The sequence below is a fragment of the Salmo salar genome, chromosome ssa06 (genome assembly GCF_905237065.1).
Source record: "Salmo salar chromosome ssa06, Ssal_v3.1, whole genome shotgun sequence".
Lineage (NCBI taxonomy): Eukaryota > Metazoa > Chordata > Actinopteri > Salmoniformes > Salmonidae > Salmo > Salmo salar.
Genome location: NC_059447.1, coordinates 65,896,748 through 65,920,786, shown reverse-complemented (window position 1 = coordinate 65,920,786; position 24,039 = coordinate 65,896,748). Strand labels below are relative to the sequence as shown.

The window sequence follows — 24,039 nt, the reverse complement described above, 5'->3', positions numbered from 1 at the left end:
CCCACCCAATCAGCATTCCATCTCTCGATTGTTGAGTTGTTTACCGTGGTTTTGACGGTTGGCTTGCTCAGCTCAGTGGTAGAGGTCTTTTTCTACTTCTGCTGTCGCTGATGTTTGCGCCGTTGTTTTTTTAATTACACTGAACAAAAATAAAAACGCAACATGCAATAATTGCAAAGATTTTACTGAGTTACAGTTCATATAAGTAAATCAGTCAATTCAAATATATTCATTAGGCCCAAATCCATGTATTTCACATGACTAGGAATACAGATATGCATCTATTGATCAGATAACTTAAGAAAAAAAGTAGGGGAGTGGATCAGAAACCCAGTCAGTATCTGGTGTGACCACCATTTACCTCATGCAGCGCAACATCTCCTTCTCATAGAGTTGATCAGGTTGTTGATTGTGGCCTGTGGAATATTGTCCCACTCTTATTCAATGGCTGTGTGAAGTTTCTGGATATTGGCGGGAACTGTAACAGGCTGTAGTATATATGGATCCAGAGCATCCCACACATGCTCAATGGGTGACATGTCTGGTGAGTATGCAGGTCATGGAAAAACTGGGACTTTTTCAGCTTCCAGGGATTGTGTACAGATCCTTGTGACATGGGGCCGTGCATTATCATGAGGTGATGGGGGCGGATGAATAACAACAATGGGCCTCAGGAACTCGTCACAGTATCTCTGTGCATTGAAATTGCCATCGATAAAATGCAATTGTGTTCATTGTTCTTAGCTTAGGCCTGCCCATACCATAACCCCACCGCCACCATGGGGCCCTCTGTTCACAATGATGACATCTGCAAACCGCTCGCCCACACGACATCTGTCATCTGCCCGGTACAGTTGAAACCGGGATTCATCTGTGAAGGGCACACTTTCAGTGTGCCAGTGGCCATTGAAGGTGAGCATTTTCCCGCTGAAGTTGGTTACAATGCCGAACTGCAGTCAGGTCAAGACCCCGGTGAGGACGACGACCACGCAGATGAGGGTCCCCGAGACGGTTTCTGACAGTTTGTGCAGAAATTCTTCAGTTGTGAAAACCCAGAGTTTCATCAGCTGCCCGGGTAGCTGGTCTCAGACCATCCTGCAGGTGACGAAGCCGGATGTGGAGGTCCTGGGCTGGCGTGGATACACGTGGTCTGCGGTTGTGAGGCTGGTTGAACGTACTGCCAAATTCTCTAAAACAACGTTGGAGGCGGCTTATGGTAGAGAAACATTACATTCTCTGGCAACCGCTCTGGTGGAGATTCCTGCATCATTCAGCATGCCAATCACACCAATCTGTGACATTTGTAGAGTGGCCTTTTATTGTCCCCAGCACAAGGTGCACCTGTGTAATGATCATGCTGTTTAATCAGCTTCTTGAGATGCCACACCTGTCAGGTGGATGGATTATCATGGCAAAGGAGAAATGTTCACTAACAGGAATGTTAACAAATTTGTGCACAACATTTGAGAAAAATAAGCTTTTTGTGTGAATGGAAAACGTCTGGGATTTTTTATTTCAGCTTATGATACACGGGACCAACACTTTTTCTTAAAACATTTTTCAGTGTAGAAATTGCTCCAATCTAATATAAAAAGCTGCTAATATTACCTCCAGTACGAAGGCTGGGTGACAGGTCGAGAAGGGGGAGCAGAGGCTTTGTGGGAAAGGGTCTTGATGTTGCTACGGAGGCCAGTGCATAGTTTGGGCGTTTCACAGATTGAATTTCTGATTATTATTATTACCTGAGGTGCCCATGCTGCGTGATAAGGGGGGAGGGGGTTTGAAAAACACTCAGGTTGAGCGCCCACCCCACCCCCACGGCAACATCTGAGGGGCTGTGAACTACTGAAACGCAGCACATTTTTACCCCCCCCCCCCACACACACACACACACAAATTAGCTGTGTTTTGGTAGTTAACAGCCCCTCAGCTGTTGCCATGGAAATGTGAAATCTGACCCAGCCTACGCAGTATTGCTCCCTCTCATCTACTGTATGGTACTGCGCAATGAAATCTACTGAATCAATTACTGTATGTTGGGTGCATAACTAAATCATTTGTAGAACTTCATATTTATATTCATTTCAGGATATTGTATATTTCCTATGGCGAAGTTTAAGTATTTTTCCGTTAGAAAAACACCAAGGCAAATTACGTCGTGACATTTACATTAACAGTGATTATGTATTTAACACAAGTGGATTACATAATCTTTGTATGGTTTAAGGGCTGTCTTGTATTTCCTTTTGGTTTTCCTTTGAACCTTAAATCTCGAAGGTCTACTTTTAGCATAGCAAACACAGTCCTTTTTAGAAAACTGGTTCATTATGAAGTAGGCTTTGTGGTACATGCATACCTGCTATTGAAACTCTCCTGCCACAGTCGCTCGTGCACTTTTGACCCAAGTGTTTTTGGTCATTTGACAGCTGTACAAAGACAAAACAAAGTGAATGTTGTGACAGTGCCACAGTTAAAATACAGTTTCTGGAAGTGCGGCAATTATATTTCTACTGTTAAACTATAGCTAAGTATAGGTAAGTACAGGGTATGATATTAGTGTTAATACTGTTACTCCCTATAGGTAAACAACCCCACCCCATAATTTATTGGATTTTGAGGTAAGATATCTATTTTTTCAGGGTTTCCAAGGCAACACTCCAAAACAATTCTAGCAAAAAGAGTTCCCCCCTTTTTTAACCAAATTTCCCAACTGAAGCTTGGCCTAAACCTACATCTAGGCTAAGTGCATCAATAACTAAAGAGTGTGAAGAGTACTGTCTACACATTCATGACCATGGGTTAGGTCAACAGAATTGCCTTATTTAAGTCAATTAATGAATCAATACAGTCTTCTGAGTTGTTTAGAAAAGTGGCTGAGTTGTTTAGAAAAGTGGCTGAGTTAGCGGACAATGTCTCTTCGCTGCCTCACCATGAGATGAGTCTGTCCCTGTCAGCGTTTTAATGGGTCCTCAGTCAAATTTTAAGAGAGCCAATTAGTTCAGCCCAAATGGTAGTTTCATGAGATTGAGTGTTTTTCTCTGAGGGCTATAGTGCTAGTGAAACAGTGTGAGATGTCACACACACACAGTACATCTGCCTCAGTTTGCACCTCAGGCCCGTGACTTCTCACCCCCGTCCTGCTGCTCCACGTGTGTGTGTGTGTGTGTGTGTGTGTGTGTGTGTGTGTGTGTGTGTGTGTGTGTGTGTGTGTGTGTGTCTGTCTGTCTGTCTGTCTGTCTGTCTGTCTGTCTTCAAAACTGCTCCTAGTCTCACACCACGGCAGAACTCTCTACTCTAATCACCTAGCGGGTCACACTCACAGCTCACCAGATGTCTGACAAGGATCTGAGCATTGTATTGATGAGCTTCTTATCGTCTCCTCTGTCTCATCATTAAGCTAAGAGGGGTCATTAAATCAGTGGGACTGCGCAATGCTGCTTGTATACCTGGCCTGTTATCATAGAGTGAGTGCATGATATGTGCCACTGATGCACTGGTTCTGTACTGCAGGGATCCTGTTATGTAAAAAGGTTTGAAGCCATAACTTTACATCGGGCCGTCAAAGTTTAGAACTAGTCGCACCGTATCCAATTCCTTAGCCGTAATTGGTACCATATTTTAGCTGTACTAGCTGTTGCCATAACAGTAGTCATAACTGTTGCCTTAAGTGTCTGTAAAGCCATAACGGCAGTTTTAAGTGGTGCCATAAGCCATAAAAGTGTCCCTTCACGCTACGGCCATTGCCTTAGCCCAAACCCACGCCCATGGCCCAGCCATAACTGTTACAATAACCATAGCCATAATCTGTGCCATTATCCATAAACTTTAGCCAAGAATAATATGTTACATCATCCCCGGCCATAGGCCTCAGCCAACCAGAACTGTAGCCATAACTTTGGCTGTGGCCCCTTGCCATTCTGGCAGGCAGGCTGCTGTACTGTAGTATCCTAGGCTGGGCCTCACTGCTAGGAGCCTGAGGAGAGGAGAGGACTGCTGCTGCACTGTAGCAGTGCTGTAGAGGTCTGACTGCACTGGGCCATTTCCTCCTCTGTGTAAACATCCTAAATCGGGGTGTAAACAGTGAGAGTGTGGAACAATACTCTGAGAGGGGCAGGGGGCCAGTCTGGTTTCCCTGTTCCTGAGGCTGTCCCTATATCCGCCCTAGCTGTAGGTAGGGGCAATCACGTAGGCATAGCTACCACCTGGCTCACCTAGCTGGAGCTTGCGGGGAGCGATTTACGGCCTATCGCTACACATATACACACGTGTTGCTGCACAGAGCAGCATGGCACTATACCCATGACCCATTGACATTTCCTGATGTTCATTAGGAACTAGGAAGTGGATGCCTTAGAGGGGGCAGGAGAAGGGCAGGTCTGGAAGTGTGAGCAGATATGTCTGCGTGTGTGTGTGTGTGTGTGTGTGACAGCCAGGCAGGCTGATTTGAGGGGGACTAGCTGAAGAATGAGGGCCTGTGAGAGGGAGACATGAGACCTGGGGGTCTGGTGAGTGGTGAAGGGCCAGCTCTGACCCAACCCGGACCGGCCTTTCGGACAGAAAAACGCAAGAGGCCAAAGTGCGGCTCTAGCGACGATGATGAGGAGGATCAGATTGGTAATGTGGTGGGGGGGTGGGGGGTGTGTGTGTCTTTCTATGGAGACGTAGCCAAATGAGGCGTGAAACAAACACAGAATGGTTGGCATTCTGTCTGTATACTGTTGCTATTTTAAAATGACACAATCTGTGTCTCTGCCTCTATCTTACTGTACTGACCCACGTTTTGAGGTCCCTTGAACATTTCACACAACATATGTGGATGTGCCTTAATTCTACAACTGCTTCTGTTTTGATGACTGCTGTAATTTGAATCCGGTTTGCAGAGCATTCAGAATACAGTACAGTGAAGATAAAGCGGTGCATTGAGTCATACAGTACAGACCCAGTTAGGCCTGTGTTAGTGCTTTCAGGAGAACTGTATACATTCTCCTGTTGTGTCCTATATTTCAGGGGGGAGGAACTCTGCAACAGTGACTGAGCAGCTTCTCATGGAGCAAACCATTTCTGCCAGGGAGAGAGGGGGTAGTCCTGTGTGCAGTAAAGCATGCGGGATGTCCGTTCCTAAAGCGTGCTCGCTGCTAAGCTCCCCAAGGCTCCTCCACGAGGGGTCTCTCGTTGTGAACTGTCCTCTCGCTGCCACAGTCTCCCTTTCTCCATTCACAGTGCCTGGGGGACTGATTTCATAACCCCCCCCCCCTTTTTTTTTTTTTCTCTCTGTGGTGGGCTGTCCTTCTCCCAGTGCCATACGTTTCTTTTCTGTCTGTGAGGGAGGTGATTAGAGTACCTCCGCGTGAGCAAATGTGCGAGATCAGAAGAGCTCGGTGAAAGAGAGTGCAGGAAAAAGGAGAGAGAGCAAGCCTGCCTGTGGAATGGAAAGCTCTTGACGGTGTTCTGCTTCTCCCAGAACCCTGTCAGAGGAGTTAGTGCTCTGTCTGTGGACTGCAGCTACTTCTTCTGCTCTCAGCCCAGTCCATGAGGCTGCTGCCTGGCACCTGCGTGTTCCTCCTCTGACTGACTGACTGCCGGGCTCCTTTACGTCTCTCTCACACACACACACACACACACACACACACACACACACACACACACACACAGGCCAACGCTAGGCTGAGCTGGGCTTCAGGTGCGTGTCTCTCTTACTGGGTCACTTTTTTTTTAAATCTTCATTTCTCTCTCTCCTTCTCTTTTCTTTTGACTTGAGCTAGTTGTTTACCTTCAGGTTACTGTGGTGTGTGTGTGTTTTCTGAGTAATGAGTGGGGGGGGGCAAAGGCCTCTGGCTATTTGTGTTTGGGAATGAGTGAATAGGTAGCTACTTGTTTTGCAGTCTTGTTGTAAGTGCCTGTACTTTAGTTTCTCTCAGCCACCATTGAGCTTTAGGTGGGGAGAGGGATTTGCAGAGGTTACTCAGTGAGTCTTTAAACACACCTTGTTTTTAGCTTTTCTTCTCTCCACTCCACAGCATGTTGAGTTTGTGCTCAGCTCTCCCCCTGACCATGTGGTCTCAGGGGCTGTCACATGTGCTGCATTTTTGTCATGTAAATCAAATGCCTAGATGTTATTCAGTTAAGTCATAGCCTATGCATTACATACTTATGGTTTATCCACCTACTTATAGTGCTTTCTTTTAATGTACATCTTTGGGCTACATTGTGACTTATCTTATACGTACAACACCGTCACCCTGGCCATCATTGATTGTGAAAGGAATTTTACACGGTGTACTTGAACTTGAAAATGTCTAATTGTAATTCAAGGGGGAACTGATTTGGAAAGTGGCTTAGCTTTCATTAGGGAGCGTTAAAACCCAACATGTTAAAATGGGTCATAGTGAAAAGGAGAGTTTAGGAGGAGAGGGAAAGGGCAGTTCAGGGCACAGCTTGAGTTGTAGGCTTGTTCAAATAAGGCAACAACTCATCTTAAAGATGGGCTTATAGCCTAAAGTTATAGACCATGTTGACTTAAGAAAAATAATCAGTAGGACACAGGGCCTACAAATCAGTCTTCCTATGTACTCACTTGAAGAACATAGGCTTTATGTAATAGCCAGTCAAAAGCAGCCTAGCCTAGTGTTTGTAAGAGAAAAAACATATCTTTGAGCTTAGTGGTTTGTGACAGGTGCCACCATGTCCCATGTTGTGTAACTGAGAGAGCATTTCAGCTGTGGCCCTATGGGCAGACCGACACAGTCAGACAGACAGGTCAGGATGTTTTAGCTTAGTGGCTCCGCTCAGCCACAAACCTCATGGAAATGACATCTTCCTTTAAAGTGGAGTGATGTGGTGGCACACTGGCATGGAGCAGTGTGATTTGCCCATTGTCGCCAGGCCAGGAGATGGATAACCGAGTGACTGAGTGAACTCGCCACTGCGTGTGTTATCTGGGCTCGCTTACAGGAAGTAGGGCCGAGGGCCTGTTGTGGCGATGGCGAGGGACAGCTAACCATAACAAACAGTAGGCCTAAGCGATCTCCCTGAGAAAAAGCAGATGATATGGAACGGCATGGAACCCAGGGGAAGAGATAAAGGCCAATGGGGAATGACGCAGAGAGCAATGTGGTGGAGAAGCAGGATAAGCCACAAACCTAGAAGTGTCAGAGCATGAGATCAATATCGTCGCTGATAGTTTGAGTTGGTACTTTTGAAATCAGAGTGAAGGTTAAGTGATTTTAATGCTGCGGCGCCTTCAGAAAGTATTCGTCACGCCTTGACTTTTTCCACATTTTGTTGTGTTACAGCCTGAATTTAAAATGGATGAAATTTAGATTTTATGTTACTGGCCGACACACAATACCCCATAATGCCAAAGTTGAATTATGTTTTTAGAAAGTTTAACAAATTAATAAAAAAGGAAAAGCTCAAATCAAAGTTTATTTCTCACGTGCGCCGAATACAACAGGTGTAGACCTTAAAGTGAAATGCTTACTTACAAGCCCACCAACAGTGCAAAGTAAAGTAAAAAATGGGTATTAGAGAAACAATAGATAAGTTTAAAAAAAAAAACTGTAAAATAACAGTAGAGAGGCTATATACAGGTGGTACCAGTACAGAGTGCGGGGCACCGGTTAGTCGGGCTAATTGAGGTAATATGTACCTGTAGGTATAGTTAAAGTGACTATGCATAGATGATAAACAGAGTAGCAGCAGTGTAAAAGAGGGGGTTGGCGGGTGGGGGGGGGCACAATGCTAATAGTCCGGGTAGCCATTTGATTATCTGTTCAGGAGTCTTATGGCTTGGGGGAAAAAGCTGTTGAGAAGCCTTTTGGTCTTAGACTTGGCGCTCCGGTACTGCTTGCCATGCAGTAGCAGAGAGAACAGTCTGTGGCTGGGGTCTTTGACAATTTTTAGGGTCTTTCTCTGACACCGCCTGGTGTAGCGGTCCTGGATGGCAGGCAGCTTAGCCCCAGTGATGTACTGGGCCGTACGCACTACCCTCTGTAGTGCCTTGCGGTTGTAGGCCGGGCAGTTGCCGTACCAGGCTCAGGATGCTCTCGATGTTGCAGCTGTAGAACCTTTTGAGGACCTATGCCAAATCCTTTCAGTCTCCTGAGGGGGAATAGGTTTTGTCGTGCCCTCTTCACGACTGTCTTGGTGTGTTTGGACCATTCTAGTTTGTTGGTGATGTGGACACCAAGAAACTTGAAGCTCTCAACTTACTCCACTACAGCCCCGTCGATGAGAATGAGGGTGTGCTCAGTCCTCCTTTTCCTGTAGTCCACAATCATCTCCTTTGTCTTGATTATGTTGAGGAATAGGTTGTTATTCTGGCACCACCAGGCCAGGTTTCTGACCTCATCCCTATAGGCTGTCTTGTCAGTGATCAGGCCTACCACTGTTGCGTCGTCTGCAAATTTAATGATGGTTTGGGGTCGTGCCTGGCCATGCAGTTGTGGGTGAACAGGGAGTAAAGGAGGGGACTGGGCACGCACCCCTGAGGGGCTCCAGTGTTGAGGATCAGCGTGGCAGATATGTTGCTACCTACCCTCACCACCTGGGAGCGGCCCGTCAGGAAGTCCAGGATCCAGTTGCAGAGGGAGGTGTTTAGTCCCAGGATCCTTAGCTTAGTGATGAGCTTTGAGGGCACTGTGGTGTTGAACGCTGAGCTGTAATCAATGAATAGCATTCTCACGTAGGCGTTCCTTTTTTTCGAAGTGGGAAAGGGCAGTGTGGAGTGCAATAGAGACTGCATCATCTATTTGAGCGGTATGCAAATTGGAGTGGGTCTAGGGTTTCTGGGATAATGGTGTTAATGTGAGCCATTACCAGCCTTTCAAAGCACTTCATGGCTACGGACGTGAGTGCTACAGGTCTGTAAACATTTAGGCAGGTTTCCTTAGTGTTTTTGGTCAAAGGGACTATGGTGGTCATCTTGAAGCATGTTGGTATTATAGACTCAATCAGGGCCATGTTGATAATGTCAGTGAAGACACCTGCCACTTGGTTAGCACATGCCCGGAGCACACGTCCTGGTAATCCGCCTGGCCTTGTGAATGTTGACCTGTTTAAAGGTCTTACTCACGTCGGCTATGGAGAGCGTGATCACACAGTCGCCCGGAACAGCTGAAGCTCTCATGCATGCCTCAGTGTTGCTTGCCTCGACGCGAGCATAGAAGTGATTTAGCTCGTCTGGTAGACTCGTGTCACTGGGCAGCTCGCGGCTGTGCTTCCCTTTGTAGTCTGTAATAGTTTGCAGGCCCTGCCACATCCGACAAGCGTCAGAGCAGGTGTAGTACGAGTCAGTCTTAGTCCTGAATTGGCACTTTACCTGTTTGATGGTTCGTCGGAGGGCAGGATTTCTTATAAGCTTCCGGGTTAGAGTCCCGCACCTTGAAAGCAGCAGCTCTACCCTTTTGCTCATTGCGAATGTTGCCTGTAATCCATAGCTTCTGGTTGGGGAATGTATGTACAGGCACTGGGGGGGGGGACGTCCTCGATGCACTTATTGATAAAGCCAGTGACTGATGTGGTGTACTCTTCAATGCCATCGGAAGAATCCAGGGAACATATTCCAGTCTGTGCTAGCAAAACAGTCCTGTATTTTAGCATCTGCTTCATCTGACCATTTTTTTATAGACCGAGTCACTGGTGCTTCCTGCTTGAATTTTTGCTTGGAAGCAGGAATAAGGAGGATAGAATTATGGTCAGATTTGCCAAATGGAGGGCAAGGGAGAGCTTTGTACGTGTCTCTGTGTGTGGAGTATAGGTGATCTAGTATTTTTTGGGCGCTCTGGTTGTGCATTTAACATGCTGATAGAAATGAGGTAAAACTGATTTATGTTTCCACGCATTAAAATCCCCGGCCACTAGGAGCGCCGCCTCTGGGTGAGGGATTTCCTGTTTGTTTATTTCCTTTTACAGCTGACTGAGTGCGGTCTTCGTTCAAGCATCCGTCTGTGGTGGTACGAAAAAAATAGAAACTCTCTTGGCAAATAGTGTGGTCTGCAGCTTATCATGAGATGCTCTACTTCAGGCGAGCAAAATCTAGAGACTTAGATTTCTTGCACCAGCTATTGTTTACAATCCCCGCCTGTCCGTCTTACCGGAGTGTTCTGTTCTGTCTAGCTGGTGCAATGTATATCCCGCCAGCTGAATGTTTTCCATGTTGTCATTCAGCCACAATAAGGTGAAACATAAGATATTACAGTTTGATGTCCCGTTGGTAGGATATTCGTCTAATTTATTGTCTGATGGTTGATCGTACGTTGGCGAGTAATATTGATGGTAAGGGCAGATTTCCCACTCGCCGTCGGCGGATCCTTACAAGGCACCCCGCCCTGTGTCCTCTATACCAAATTCACATTTCGGCAGGACAAATATCATACCCCCAAGACACGCTAACCTCTCACCATTACAATAACAGGGGAGGTTAGCTTTTTGTTGGGGGGGTGTGTATGATATTTGTGCATCTAACTTTCTCACTCATTATTCATGATTCATTCAGGACTATCCATAATCATAGTAGCATCCACATTAATGTAGAAGTGTTTAGAAACATATTCTTATTTACAATAAAAGTGACTCCAATAATGCAATACGTTATTTACCATTAATTTCTATTGGGCACACAACCAAAACAAACCAGTAAATGCATCCAATAAGTTTTTAGAGTCACACACTTGATTTAATCATTACGTGCTAGGAATATGGGACCAAATACTAAACTTTATACACGTATAAGTGAATTTGTCCCAATACTTTTTGTCCCCTAAAATGGGGGGACTATGTACAAAAAAATTATGTAATTTCTAAACGATATACCCGATATGGATGAAAATAACCTACAATTAAAACGGACAGTCTGCACTTTAACCATTGTATCATTTCAAATACAAACTGCTGGAGTACAGAGCCAAAACAACAAAACATTTGTCACTGTCCCAATACTTTTGGAGCTTACTGTAGGTCTATTATATATATATATATATCTCAGCAAAAAAATAAACGTCCTCACTGTCAACTGCGTTTATTTTCAGCAAACTTAACATGTGTAAATATTTGTATGAACATAACAAGATTCAACAACTGAGACATAAACTGAACAAGTTCCACAGACATGTGACTAACAGAAATGGAATAATGTGTCCCTGAACAAGGGGAGGGTCAAAATAAAAAGTAACAGTCAGTATCTGGTGTGGCCACCAGCTGCATTAAGTACTGCAGTGCATATCCTCCTCACGGACTGTACCAGATTTGCCAGTTCTTGCTGTGAGATGTTACCCCACTCTTCCACCAAGGCACCTGCAAGTTCCCAGACGTATCTGGGGGAAATGGCCCTAGCCTTCAACTTCCGATCCAACAGGTCCCAGACGTGCTCAATGGGATTGAGATCTGGGCTCTTCGCTGGCCATGGCAGAACACTGACATTCCTGTCTTGCAGGAAATCACGCACAGAACGAGCAGTATGATTGGTGGCATTGTCATGCTGGAGGTCATGTCAGGATGAGCCTGCAAGAAGGGTACCACATGAGGAAGGAGGATGTCTTCCCTATAACGCACAGCGTTGAGATTGACTGCAATGACAACAAGCTCAGTCCGATGATGCTGTGACACACCGCCCCAGACCATGACGGTCCCTCCACCTCCAAATCGATCCCGCTCCGGAGTACAGGCCTCGGTGTAACGCTCATTCCTTCAACGATAAACGCGAATCCGACCATCACCCCATGTGAGACAAAACCGCGACTTGTCAGTGAAGAGCACTTTTTGCTAGTCCTGTCTGGTCCAGCGACGGTGGGTTTGTGCCGATAGGCGACGTTGTTGCCATTGATGTCTGGTGAGGACCTGCCTTACAACAGGCCTACAAGCCCTCAGTCCAGCCTCTCAGCCTATTGCGGACAGTCTGAGCACTGATGGAGGGATTGTGTGTTCCTGGTGTAACTCGGGCAGTTGTTGTTGCCATCCTGTACCCGTCCCGCAGGTGTGATGTTTGGATGTAACGATCCTGTGCAGGCGTTGTTGCACGTGGTCTGCCACTGCGAGGACGATCAGCTGTGCGTCATGTCTCCCTGTAGCGCTGTCTTAGGCGTCTCACAGTACGGACATTGCAATTTATTGCCCTGGCCACATCTGCAGTCCTCATGCCTCCTTGCAGCGTGCCTAAGGCATATTCACGCAGATGAACAGGGACCCTGGGCATCTTTCTTTTGGTGTTTTTCAGAGTCAGTAGAAAGGCCTCTTTAGTGTCCTTCGTTTTCATAACTGTGACCTTAATTGCCTACCGTCTGTAAGCTGTGAGTGTTAACGACCGTTCCACAGGTGCATGTTCATTAATTGTTTATGGTTCATTGAACAAGCATGGGAAATAGTGTTTAAACCCTTTACAATGACGATCTGTGAAGTTATTTGTATTTTTATGAATTATCTTTGAAGGACAGGGTCCTGAAAAGGGGACGTTTCTTTTTGTGCTGAGTTTATATGTGTATATATACAGTTGAAGTTTACATACACCTTAGCCAAATACATTTAAACTCAATTCCTGACATTTAATCCTAGTAGAAATTCCCAGTTAGGTCAGTTAGGATCACCACTTCATTTGAAGAATGTGAAAAGTCAGAATAATAGTAGAGAAAAGGATTTACTTCAGCTTTTATTTCTTTCATCACATTCACAGTGGGTCAGAAATGTTCATACACTCAACTTGGGTTAAACATTTTGGGTAGCCTTCCACAAGCTTCCCACAATAAGTTGGGTGAATGTTGGCCCATTCCTCCTGAGAGAGCTGGTGTAACTGAGTCAGGTTTGTAGGTCTTCTTGCTCGCACACGCTTTTTCAGTTCTGTCCACAAATCTTCTGTAGGATTGAGGTCAGGGCTTTGTGATGGCCACTCCAATACCTTGACTTTGTTGTCCTTAAGCCATTTTGCCACAACTTTGGAAGTATGCTTGGGGTCATTGTCCAATTGGAAGACCCATTTGCGACCAAGCTTTAACTTCCTGACTGATATCTTGAGATGTTGCTTCAATATATACACATAATTCTCCTGCCTCATGATGCCATCTATTTTGTGAAGTGCACCAGTCCCTCCTGCAGCAAAGCACCCCCACAACATGATGCTGCCATCCCCGTGCTTCACGGTTGGGATGGTGTTCTTTGGCTTGCAAGCCTCCCCCTTTTTCCTCCAAACATAATGATGGTCATTATGGCCAAACAGTTATTTTTTTTGTTTCATCAGACCGGAGGACATTTCTCCAAAAAGTACGATCTTTGTCCCCATGTGCAGTTGCAAACCATAGTCTGGCTTTTTTATGGCGGTTTTGGAGCAGTGGCTTCATCCTTGCTGAGCGACCTTTCAGGTTATGTCGATATTGGACTCGTTTTACTGTGGAAATAAGTGCTTTTGTACCTGTTTCCGCCAGCATTTTCACAGGGTCCTTTGCTGTTGTTCTGGGATTGATTTGCACTTTTCGCACCAAAGTACGTTCATCTCTAGGAGACAGAACGCGTCTCCTTCCTGAGCGGTATGACTGCTGCGTGGTCCCATGGTGTTTATATTTGCGTACTATTGTTTGTACAGATGAACGTGTACCTTCAGGCGCTTGGAAATTGCTCCCAAGGTTGAACCAAACTTGTGGAGGTCTACAACGTTTTTTTTTCTTCTGAGGTCTTGGCTGACTTATTTTGATTTTCCCATGATGTCAAGCAAAGAGGCACTGAGTTTGAAGGTAGGCCTTGAAATACATCCACAGGTACACCTCCAAGTGACTCAAATGATGTCAATTAGCCTATCAGAAGCTTCTAAAGCCATGACATCATTTTCTGGAAATTTCCAAGCTGTGTAAAGGCACAGTCAACTTAGTGTATGTAAACTTCTGACCCACTGGAATTGTGATACAGTGAATTATAAGTGAAATAAACTGTCTGTAAACAATTGTTGGAAAAATGACTTGTGTCATGCACAATGTAGATGTCCTAACCGGCTTCCCAAAACTATAGTTTGTTAAGAAGAAGTTTGTCGAGTGGTTGAAAACAAGTTTTGATGACTCCAACGTAAGTGTATGTAAACTTACGACTTCAACTGTGTGTGTGTGTGTGTGTGTGTGTGTGTGTGTGTGTGTGTGTGTGTGTGTGTGTGTGTGTGTGTGTGTGTGTACCAACAAAGTCATATCTGGATCTCACTTTAATGTTTTTATCTAAACTTAATCACCCATTAATACAATTTCAGAGGTCGCTGTGTGTGTGTGCACGCTCGTCTGGTCTACATGGTTGCTCTCTTTGTTGTAGCATTTGTGGCTGTACGTATACACTATATTTGCCTCAGGCCTCTGCCTATATTTGCCTGCTTTCAGTTTAGAGTTCAATATAGGAATGTGTTTATGAGGAGGGCTAGGCCAAGGGGCCAGGGCGAGGGTCTAGTTAAGCAGCTTGGACTGTCAGTCTCCCCCCAATACAGACCCTGACCCTCCACCTCAAGCTGGGGATAGTTCACTTTTCATTGATGGAAAAATAACCTAAACATCAGTTGTGTAGTTGGACAGAGTAAATGTATGAACAGTTTTAATGTATTAATATGCTCCCATGTGTGTGTTTGTAAGATGAATAAGTAATTCAAGCATGGTATCAGAACACTGTTAGTCAAGCAGGACTGAATATGGGGCATTTTAGGGGAGGCTGTTGTTAATAATTGGCTCATATGCAGTAAAGTGGCAATTTTATGGTGCCATACATTACAATCTTACCTCACAGTATGTCAGAATAGATAGCAAAGTGGTATGTGCACATTACCGAGGAATTGAAAGTATTTAACATTAACATAATATGTCAACCGTAAGTAGCCATCTTAAGTAATATCTTTGCCACTTGAGGGAGTGTGTATCTGACTATATTGGTAATTCCACCAATTAGGGGCCTTTTGAGTAGTAACATTTTATTTCACTTAATTTGAACATTCTGTTATAAAGAGTGCATGTTCAACTTAATAAAGAAACCCTTTTCCCATCTCACGAGGTTAAATAAGAAGATTACTACAGTAAGTGCTTATTAAGTGCCAAATAAAGTAACAGGGTTGACTACTACATCTTAAATCAGCTATAAATCCCCATGTGACATGGGGAAGGGAAGTTTGTTGTGTGCAACAGGGGGCTCAAGCTTTCAATTGAATGCAAGCTTCACTAAAACATGTAAATTGTTTAAACATTTCTAGCCTGACTATGGGTAACATGTTATGCTCGACGCACTATTTTTCCACCACAAAACACCAGAAAATTGCTAATTATTTTAGAACCAGCTCCCCTGCTTTTGCACTATAATTTGACTATCAAATTTTTTTTTTGACTTTACACACATACCCATATAGGGGTTTAAAATGGAAGATTTGGGCACTAATGAGTACCTAAATTGGAACGTAGTGGCTGTACAGTAACATGCTATACATGAAGTCAGAGCTCTGGCTCTGTGCTCCACAGCTCTGTATGGGTTTGACTGACATTCAGAACTTGAGCTTCGCACGACAAGAAGTTGCCCCTTCTCTCCTGATAATTGGGCAACTTTTGCTAATTTTTGGTGATGGAAATGCAGTAAATTTAAGATGACTCAATGTATTTTGAAAGATGAGACATTGAATATTATAATAAATTCTGCTTTGATGTCATACAAGCAAGCCAAACACCTGTGAGTCCAAATGTGCACTTCACATTTCAATATCATAAAACTCATGTCTAATACAGTGTCAACGTTTATGATCACTGGTTGATATACAGTGGTTGATATGACATGGATTCATGCCATTGGTTGTTCTGAACACCTTAAGATTAGTTTATAACTTAGTTAGTCATGTAAGGCAAGCTTTCAAATCATGCCCAACGGACCCAGATTGCAATTTATTATGGACTGTTTTTGATTGTGTAAATAACAGTAATTGTCTGACGGCAGGGATGCGTTCCAAACGAAACAACTACAAGTGCTTGCTCTAGTTCATCAACGGCAAAGCTAAGAGATCAAAAGAAAAGTGCATTCAAAGTGCTTAGGAACTGTGCACACTTTGGAGAGGCCACTTGGAGACACCAGTTAGTCCTCTCACTCAAACCCTTTTTCTCTTGTTGCACCTACCCCACATTTTCCAGGAATAGTCTTATGTTGCTGAATGTATCCAGAGTATTTTCAGATTTTGTTGTCATCAAATGTGGCAAAGTACAGTAAATGTAAAATGCATATAAAAACAGTAATGCGTGGATTCCTTTTTCTCAGGTGAACTGTTTTGTACTCTTTGGTTTAATAATTTTTCCTTTCTCTTAAAAGGGAACAGTTTGAGGTTGACCGATTAATCGGAATGGCCGATTTTAATTAAGGCGGATTTTAAAGTTTTCATAACAATCGGTAATCGGCATTTTTGGACACCGATTATGGCCGATTACTTTGCACTCCACGAGGAGACTGCGAGTGCAGCGAGGAGACTGCGAGTGCAGCAAGGAGCCAAGGTAAGGTGCTAGCTAGCATTAAACGTATCTTATAAAAAACAATCAATCTTAACATAATCACTAGTTAACTACACATGGTTGATGATATTACTAGTTTATCTAGCTTGTCCTGCGTTACTTATAATCGATGTGGTGCCTGTTAATTTATCATTGAATCACAGGCTACTTCGCCAAACGGGTGATTTTAACAAGCGCATTCGTGAAAAAAAACACTGTCGTTGCACCAATGTGTATTTAACCATAAACATAAACGCCTTTTCTTAAAATCAATACACAAGTATATATTTTTAAACCTGCAGTTAATATTGTCTGCTAACATGAATTTCTTTTAACTAGGGAAATTGTGTCACTTATCTTGCGTTCTGTGCAACAGAGTCAGGGTATATGCAGCAGTTTGGGCCGCCTGGCTCGTTGCGAACTGTGTGAAGACTATTTCTTCCTAACAAAGACAGCCAACTTCGCCAAACGGGGGTTGATTTTTAACAAAAGCGCATTTGCGAAAAAAACACAATCGTTGCACGAATGTACCTAACCATAAACATCAATGCCTTTCTTAAAATCAATACACAGAAGTATATTCTTTTGAACCTGCATATTTAGTTAAAAGAATTTCGTGTTAGCAGGCAATATTAAACTAGGGAAATTGTCGCTTCTCTTGCGTTCATTGCACGCAGAATCAGGGTATATGCAGCAGTTTGGTCCGCCTGGCTTGTTGCGAACTAATTTGCCAGAATTATACGTAATTATGACATAACATTGAAGGTTGTGCAATGTAACAGCAATATATAGACTTATAGATGCCACCCGTTAGATAAAATACGGAACGGTTCCGTATTTCACTGAAAGAATAAATGTTTTGTTTTCGAAATGATAGTTTCCGGATTTGACCAAATGAATGACCTAAGGCTTGTATTTCTGTGTGTTTATTATAATTAAGTCTATGATTTGATAGAGCAGTCTGACTGAGCGGTGGTAAGCACGCTCGTAAGCATTCATTCAAACAGCACTTTACTGCATTTGCCAGCAGCTCTTCACAATGCGTATAAGCATTGCACTGTTTATGACTTCAAGCCTATCAACTCCCGAGATTAGGCTGGCAATACTAAAGTACCTATTAGAACATCCAATAGTCAAAGGTATATGAAATACAAATGGTATAGAGAAATATCCTATAATAACTACAACCTAAAACCTCTTACCTGGGAATATTGAAGACTCGTGTTAAAAGGAACCACCAGCTTTCATATGTTCTCATGTTCTGAGCAAGGAACTTAAACGTTAGCTTTTTTACATGGCACGTATTACACTTTTACTTTCTTCTCCAACACTTTTTTGTTTTTGCATTATTTAAACCAAATTGAACATGTTTCATTATTTATTTGAGACTAAATTGATTTTATTGATGTATTATATTAAGTTAAAATAAGTGTTCATTCAGTATTGTTGTAATTGTCATTATTATATATATATATCTATATCGGCCGAAATCCTCCAATAATCAGTATCGGCGTTGAAAAATCGGTCGACCTCTACTTTCAATTGCTACAATGGTAATGCATTTTCATATTTCTTCTGTAATAAACATTTCAATTTATCCCTATCCATACAGGCCAATTACCACGAGGGTAAACGGTTAAAGGGCACTTAATATAACAGGCTTTTATGATATTATTTCTATTTGTGCACAATTTTATACTTAAAATTTCAAAGGGATGCAAAAGGCAGTCATTTCATGGGACGCCCCATATGTCTGTCTATATCGGGGAGGGCCTCCCTTTTGTAGGCCCGTGGATAAAAAAATAAATTAAACATTTGGTAACTCAGTTGAGGTCTCAACTTCCTGTTGGGAGTTGCCCTTCTATTAGTGCTGTCAAACGATTTATCGCAATTAATCGCATGATTTTCTGTAGTTAATCATTTAGAGTTTGCTCAAATTTGGCCCTAAAGAAAGGTTTTCAATTTAAAAGCAGTGCATTGAGTTACAAGCATACTATGCTTTGATTGTAAGGGACATAAACACAATCTGTATCAGAAACAAAATGCTCCCAATGTTTAACTATGCCTACTCCCTCTTATAAATGGTCTTGAAGTTTAATAACACTTGCACACATTCACACGCACGCACACACACTTTCAGCTTCAGGAATTCTAAATGAGTGTTCTCCCAATTTCTGATTGGAGGGTTCAATACAGGAAAAAAGAACTGGCTCTGTGGATACAAAGAGCATTTAAACCTGTCCAACAATGTTATGAATTCCACAGAAGACAATAACAACATGTCAGCCAGGTCTGAGCTCATGTAATACGGCTGGCTATTAAATCTAGCCTAGGCTACTTCGACATGAACCAGTCACAAGCTGCTATTACTAGAATGTTGATAATTTGCTTAAATCTTTTGACCTGAACTAAAAAAAAGACGCTAAATGGAATGGATGTCCTGTTCTGATTTAAAATCATTGTGGGAAGTTAGTTATATCAAGAGCCATTCAGCCATGGCATTGTAAACATTATTTTGTTAGCTAGCTAACGGTAGCATAGCTAGCTATCTAAATCTGTACAAATTGTTTTTGTTGTTTATCTAAAATGCATGGGAATGTGTTTATGGTTGAACTTTCTGTAAGTTCTCTTTCAAAATTGTTGCTCAAAGCTGAGCAAAATGTGGATGTTTAACTTCTTATGGCTCAAATCCCGTTAACCTCTTACATCTAGATGTTCCGCTAGCGGAACACCGCTCCAATATCCAATGATAGGGCGTGGCGCGAATTACAAACTCCTCAAAAATCAAAAAATGTCAATTTTTCAAACATATGACTATTTTACACCATTTTAAAGACAAGACTCTCCTTTATCTAACCACATTGTCCGATTTCAAAAAGGCTTTACAACGAAAGCAAAACATTAGATTATGCCAGCAGAGTACCCAGCCAGAAATAATCAGACACCCATTTTTCAAGCTAGCATATAATGTCACAAAAACCAAAACCACAGCTAAATGCAGCACTAACCTTTGATCTTCATCAGATGACACTCCTAGGACATTATGTTATACAATACATGCATGTTTTGTTCAATCAAGTTCATATTTATATAAAAAAAACAGCTTTTTACATTAGCATGTGACGTTCAGAACTAGCATACCCACCGAAAACTTCCGGTGAATTTACTAAATTACTCACGATAAACGTTCACAAAAAACATAATTATTTTAAGAATTATAGATACAGAACTCCTTTATGCAATCGCTATGTCCGATTTTAAAATAGCTTTTCGGTGAAAGCACATTTTGCAATATTCTGAGTAGATAGCCCGGCCATCATGGCTAGCTATTTTGACACCCACCAAGTTTGGCACTCACCAAACTCAGATTTACTATTAGAAAAATTGGATTACCTTTGCTGTTCTTCGTCAGAATGCACTCCCAGGACTTCTACTTCAACAACAAATGTTGGTTTGGTTCCAAATAATCCATAGTTATATCCAAATAGCTGCGTTTGTTCTAGACACTATCCGAAGGGTGACGCGCTGGCGCGTATCGTGACAAAAAAATTCTAAATATTCCATTACCGTACTTCGAAGCATGTCAAACGCTGTTTAAAATAAATTTTTATGCGATTTTTCTCGTAAAATACCGATAATATTCCGACCGGGCGACGTTGTTTTCGTTCAAAGACTGAAAATGTCATATGGACTCTTCACGTGCACGCGCGCGCCCGTTTCATTGTTCTCAGATCGACCACTATCCAAATGCGCTACTGTTTTTCAGCCAGGGACTGCAGAGTCATCATTCAACGTTCTGGCGCCTTCTGAGAGCCTATGGGAGTCTTAGAAAATGTCACGTTACAGCAGAGATCCTCTGTTTTCGATAAAGAGGCTATAGAAGGCCAAGAAATGGTCAGAGAGGGCACTTCCTGTTTAGAATCTTCTCAGGTTTTGGCCTGCCATATGAGTTATGTTATACTCAGACACCATTCAAACAGTTTTAGAAACTTTAGGGTCTTTTCTATCCAAAGCCAATAATTATATGCATATTCTAGTTTCTGGGCAGGAGTAATAACCAGATTAAATCGGGTACGTTTTTTAATCCGGCCGTGCAAATACTGCCCCCTATCCCCAACAGGTTAATCCAGCCAACATGTCAGATTTCAAAAAGGCTTTACGGCGAAAGCAAACCATGTGATTATCTGAGGATAGCACCCCACCAAACAAACACAGACAATCGTAATTCAACCCGCCAGGCGCGACACGAAACTCAGAAATAAAGATATAATTCGTGCCTTACCTTTGACGAGCTTCTTCTGTTGGCACTCCAATATGTCCCATAAACATCACAAATGGTCCTTTTGTTCGATTAATTCCGTCGTTATATATCCAAAATGTAAATTTATTTGGCGCGTTTGCTCCAGAAAAACACCGGTTCCAACTTGCGCAACATGACTACAAAATATCTCAAGTTACCTGTAATCTTTGTCCAAACATTTCAAACAAATTTCCTAATACAACTTGAGGTATTTTTTAACGTAAATAATCAATCAAATTTAAGACGGGATAAACTGTGTTCAATACCGGAGGAAAACAAAGTGGAGCGTGCTTTCAGGTCACGCGTGTAACGCTTGTCGTTAGAAGGAGAAGTTGACCAAGGCAAAGCAACAAAACGAAAGCGAACAGTTCCGTCAGGCACAGACACTTATCAGAAAATAACCTCCCACAAAAACAGGTGGAAAACAGGCTGCCTAAGTATGATTCCCAATCAGAGACAACGATAGACTGCTGCCTCTGATTGGAAACCACAATCGGCCCACAAACCAAAGAAACAGAAAACATAGACTTTCCCACACGAGTCACACCCTGACCTAACCAAACATTAAGGATTTCAACGGTCAGGGCGTGACAACGTGCCTCAACCACAACAGTACACTTCACTCGACCCTCGTTCTGAACAGGGCTACTTCTTCATTACACAAAGGAAAAACATAAACCAATTTCTAAAGACTGTTGACATCCAGTGGAAGCAATAGGAACTGCAAGCAACTGCCTTAGAATTCTAGATTCCCATTTGAAAACCCATTGAAAAGAGTGACCTAAAAAAAAAACCTGGATGGTTTGTCCCCTGGGTTTCGCCTGCCAAATAAGTTCTGTTATACTCAGACATCATCATTCAAACAATTTTAGAAACTTCAGAGTGTTTTCTATCCAAATCTACTAATAATATGCATATCCTAGCTTCTGGGCCTGAGTAGCATGCAGTTTACTTTGGGCACACTTTTCATCCGGACGTGAAAATACAGCCCCGTAGCCTAGAGAAGTTAAGGGACAGACAGGGCTACATAACAGCAGCTGCCACCATGTGCATTGTCCATGTGCAATAGGGTCCGTGCGGGAACATGTGCTTTAAAAGGCTCCGTGCGGTGAAGAAATGGAGATGCGATTTAACGGCGTCAAAATTGATCAGCAATAAAAATGTAACATGTTATTAACGTGTTAACTTTGACAGCCCTATATAATACACAAGGTGCAATTTCAAAATTTGTTTGTGCATCATCAGTTTTTCACTTATGTCAGTCACTCAATTATCCCATGACAGCATTTTTTCATTTTTCTTGATTGGTAAGTTAGTCGAGCGGCCAGATATCTAAACTTTTAGTAAACATGGTCGATTGCTAAATCTTCTCTCTGCCCGATGGCAAAATGTGTAGAATTGCAACAAACTTGCTTTAAAACTGCAACATATTCTGTATGCCCCTCTACTGCGGCCCCTCATGAGTTCAGATATTTTTGTGGCCCCCACCCCATCAGTTTCCCGTGTGTGTGTGTGTGTGTGTGTGTGTGTGTGTGTGTGTGTGTGTGTGTGTGTGTGTGTGTGTGTGTGTGTGTTATGTTCACTGACTCACTGGCCTCCACCAGTCTCTCCATTACATGTGAAGTCAGGCAATCATCAGCTGAATGCTGAGCTTACTGGACGTCCTCTTCTCTTATTGGTCAGGTCGACTGTGTGCATGTCAGGGTTTCATTTGACCGGCAGCATTTTAATTTAAGACATTTGAGAATTTTACCAGACCCGTATGCATTGGGTGCGTAACCTGATTAGGGCGTTAAGATTACATTTAGATTATGGTCATTCTTCTTAACAGAACATGCAACTTCAGGATGCAACGGCTTGCTTCCTTCTTACCGAATTCCAATGCGCACTTTGTAGATGTTATTCTAACAGCCACATTTACTTTTACTCAGCCAACAAGACGAGTAACGAACAGCCAAATCACTAGCATATGTCAATCTAATATTCCCCATAGTAATATCCCCCATAATAGAAAAGTGTACCTGTTCTATTGGTAGGCTTGTCGTTCTGTGCGAGAAATAGCCTATTCCTAACACTCTAGGACAGTTGTGGGACGATCGATCCCAAATTCATACAACCAGTAGGCTTAGGCTAAATTAAAAAAAAACGTTAAAAACAATGAGGCTGCTGCAACAGATCAGAACGTTTAGCTTAACCTCTATGGGCTAGGTGGGACGCAAGCGTCCCACCCGTGGTGCACTCCATCAACAGCAGGTGCATTTCAAGAGCGGCAAATTTGAATCCAAATAAATGTCAAAATTCAAATTTTTCAAACATACAACTATTTTACACCCTTTGAAAGATAAACATCTCCTTAATCTAACCACGTTTTACGATTTCAAAAAGGTTTTACGGCGAAAGCATAAATTTAGAGTATGTTAGGACAGTACATTTACAAGAGTTGTGTGTAATGTTTTGTCAATTCAAAGACAGGGTCACCAAAACCATAAAACCAGCTAAAATGACGCACTAACCTTTTACAATCTCCATCAGATGACACTCCTAGGACATTATGTTAGACAATGCATGCATTTTTAGTTCTATCAAGTTCATATTTATATCCAAAAACAGCGTTTTACTATGGCATTGATGTTGAGGAAATCGTTTCCCTCCAATAACCGGCAGTCAAGTCAGTACCACAAATTAAATAATTAAAATTAGAAAACATTGGTAAAATATTATATTGACATTTAAAGAATTATAGATTTACATCTCTTGAACGCAATCAACTTGCCAGATTTAAAAATAACCTTACTGGGAAATCACACTTTGCAATAATCTGAGCACTGCGCCCAGAAAAATACGCGTTGCGATACAGACTAGACGTCATGTTGGGGAGATCTAAAATCGAAAATACTATGTAAATAATCCATTACCTTTGATTCTCTTCATCAGATGTCACTTCCAGGTATCACGGGTCCATAACGAATGTAGTTTTGTTCAAAAAAGCTCATCATTTATGTCCAAAAATCTCCGTCTTGTTAGCACATGATCTAAGTCCGCCGGACTTCACTTCATGAACGAGGGGAAAAAATATATTTACGTTCGTTCAAACATGTCAAACGTTGTATAGCATAAATCATTAGGGCCTTTTTTAACCAGAACATGAATAATATTCAAGGTGGACGAATGCATTCTCTTTTATAACGTATTGGAACGAGGGTACCCAACATGAACTCGCGCGCCAGGTGTCTAATGGGTCATCATCGTTCCATGGCTCTTGTTCGGTCAGATCTC

General features: G+C 42.6%; 1 protein-coding gene across 1 annotated transcript in view; it reads left to right on the top strand.

Annotated features, from left to right (window-relative positions):
* The window catches only part of LOC106607631 (nuclear receptor coactivator 1-like), a 95,499-nt gene that overhangs the window by 5,982 nt on the left and 65,478 nt on the right, over positions 1–24,039 (top strand).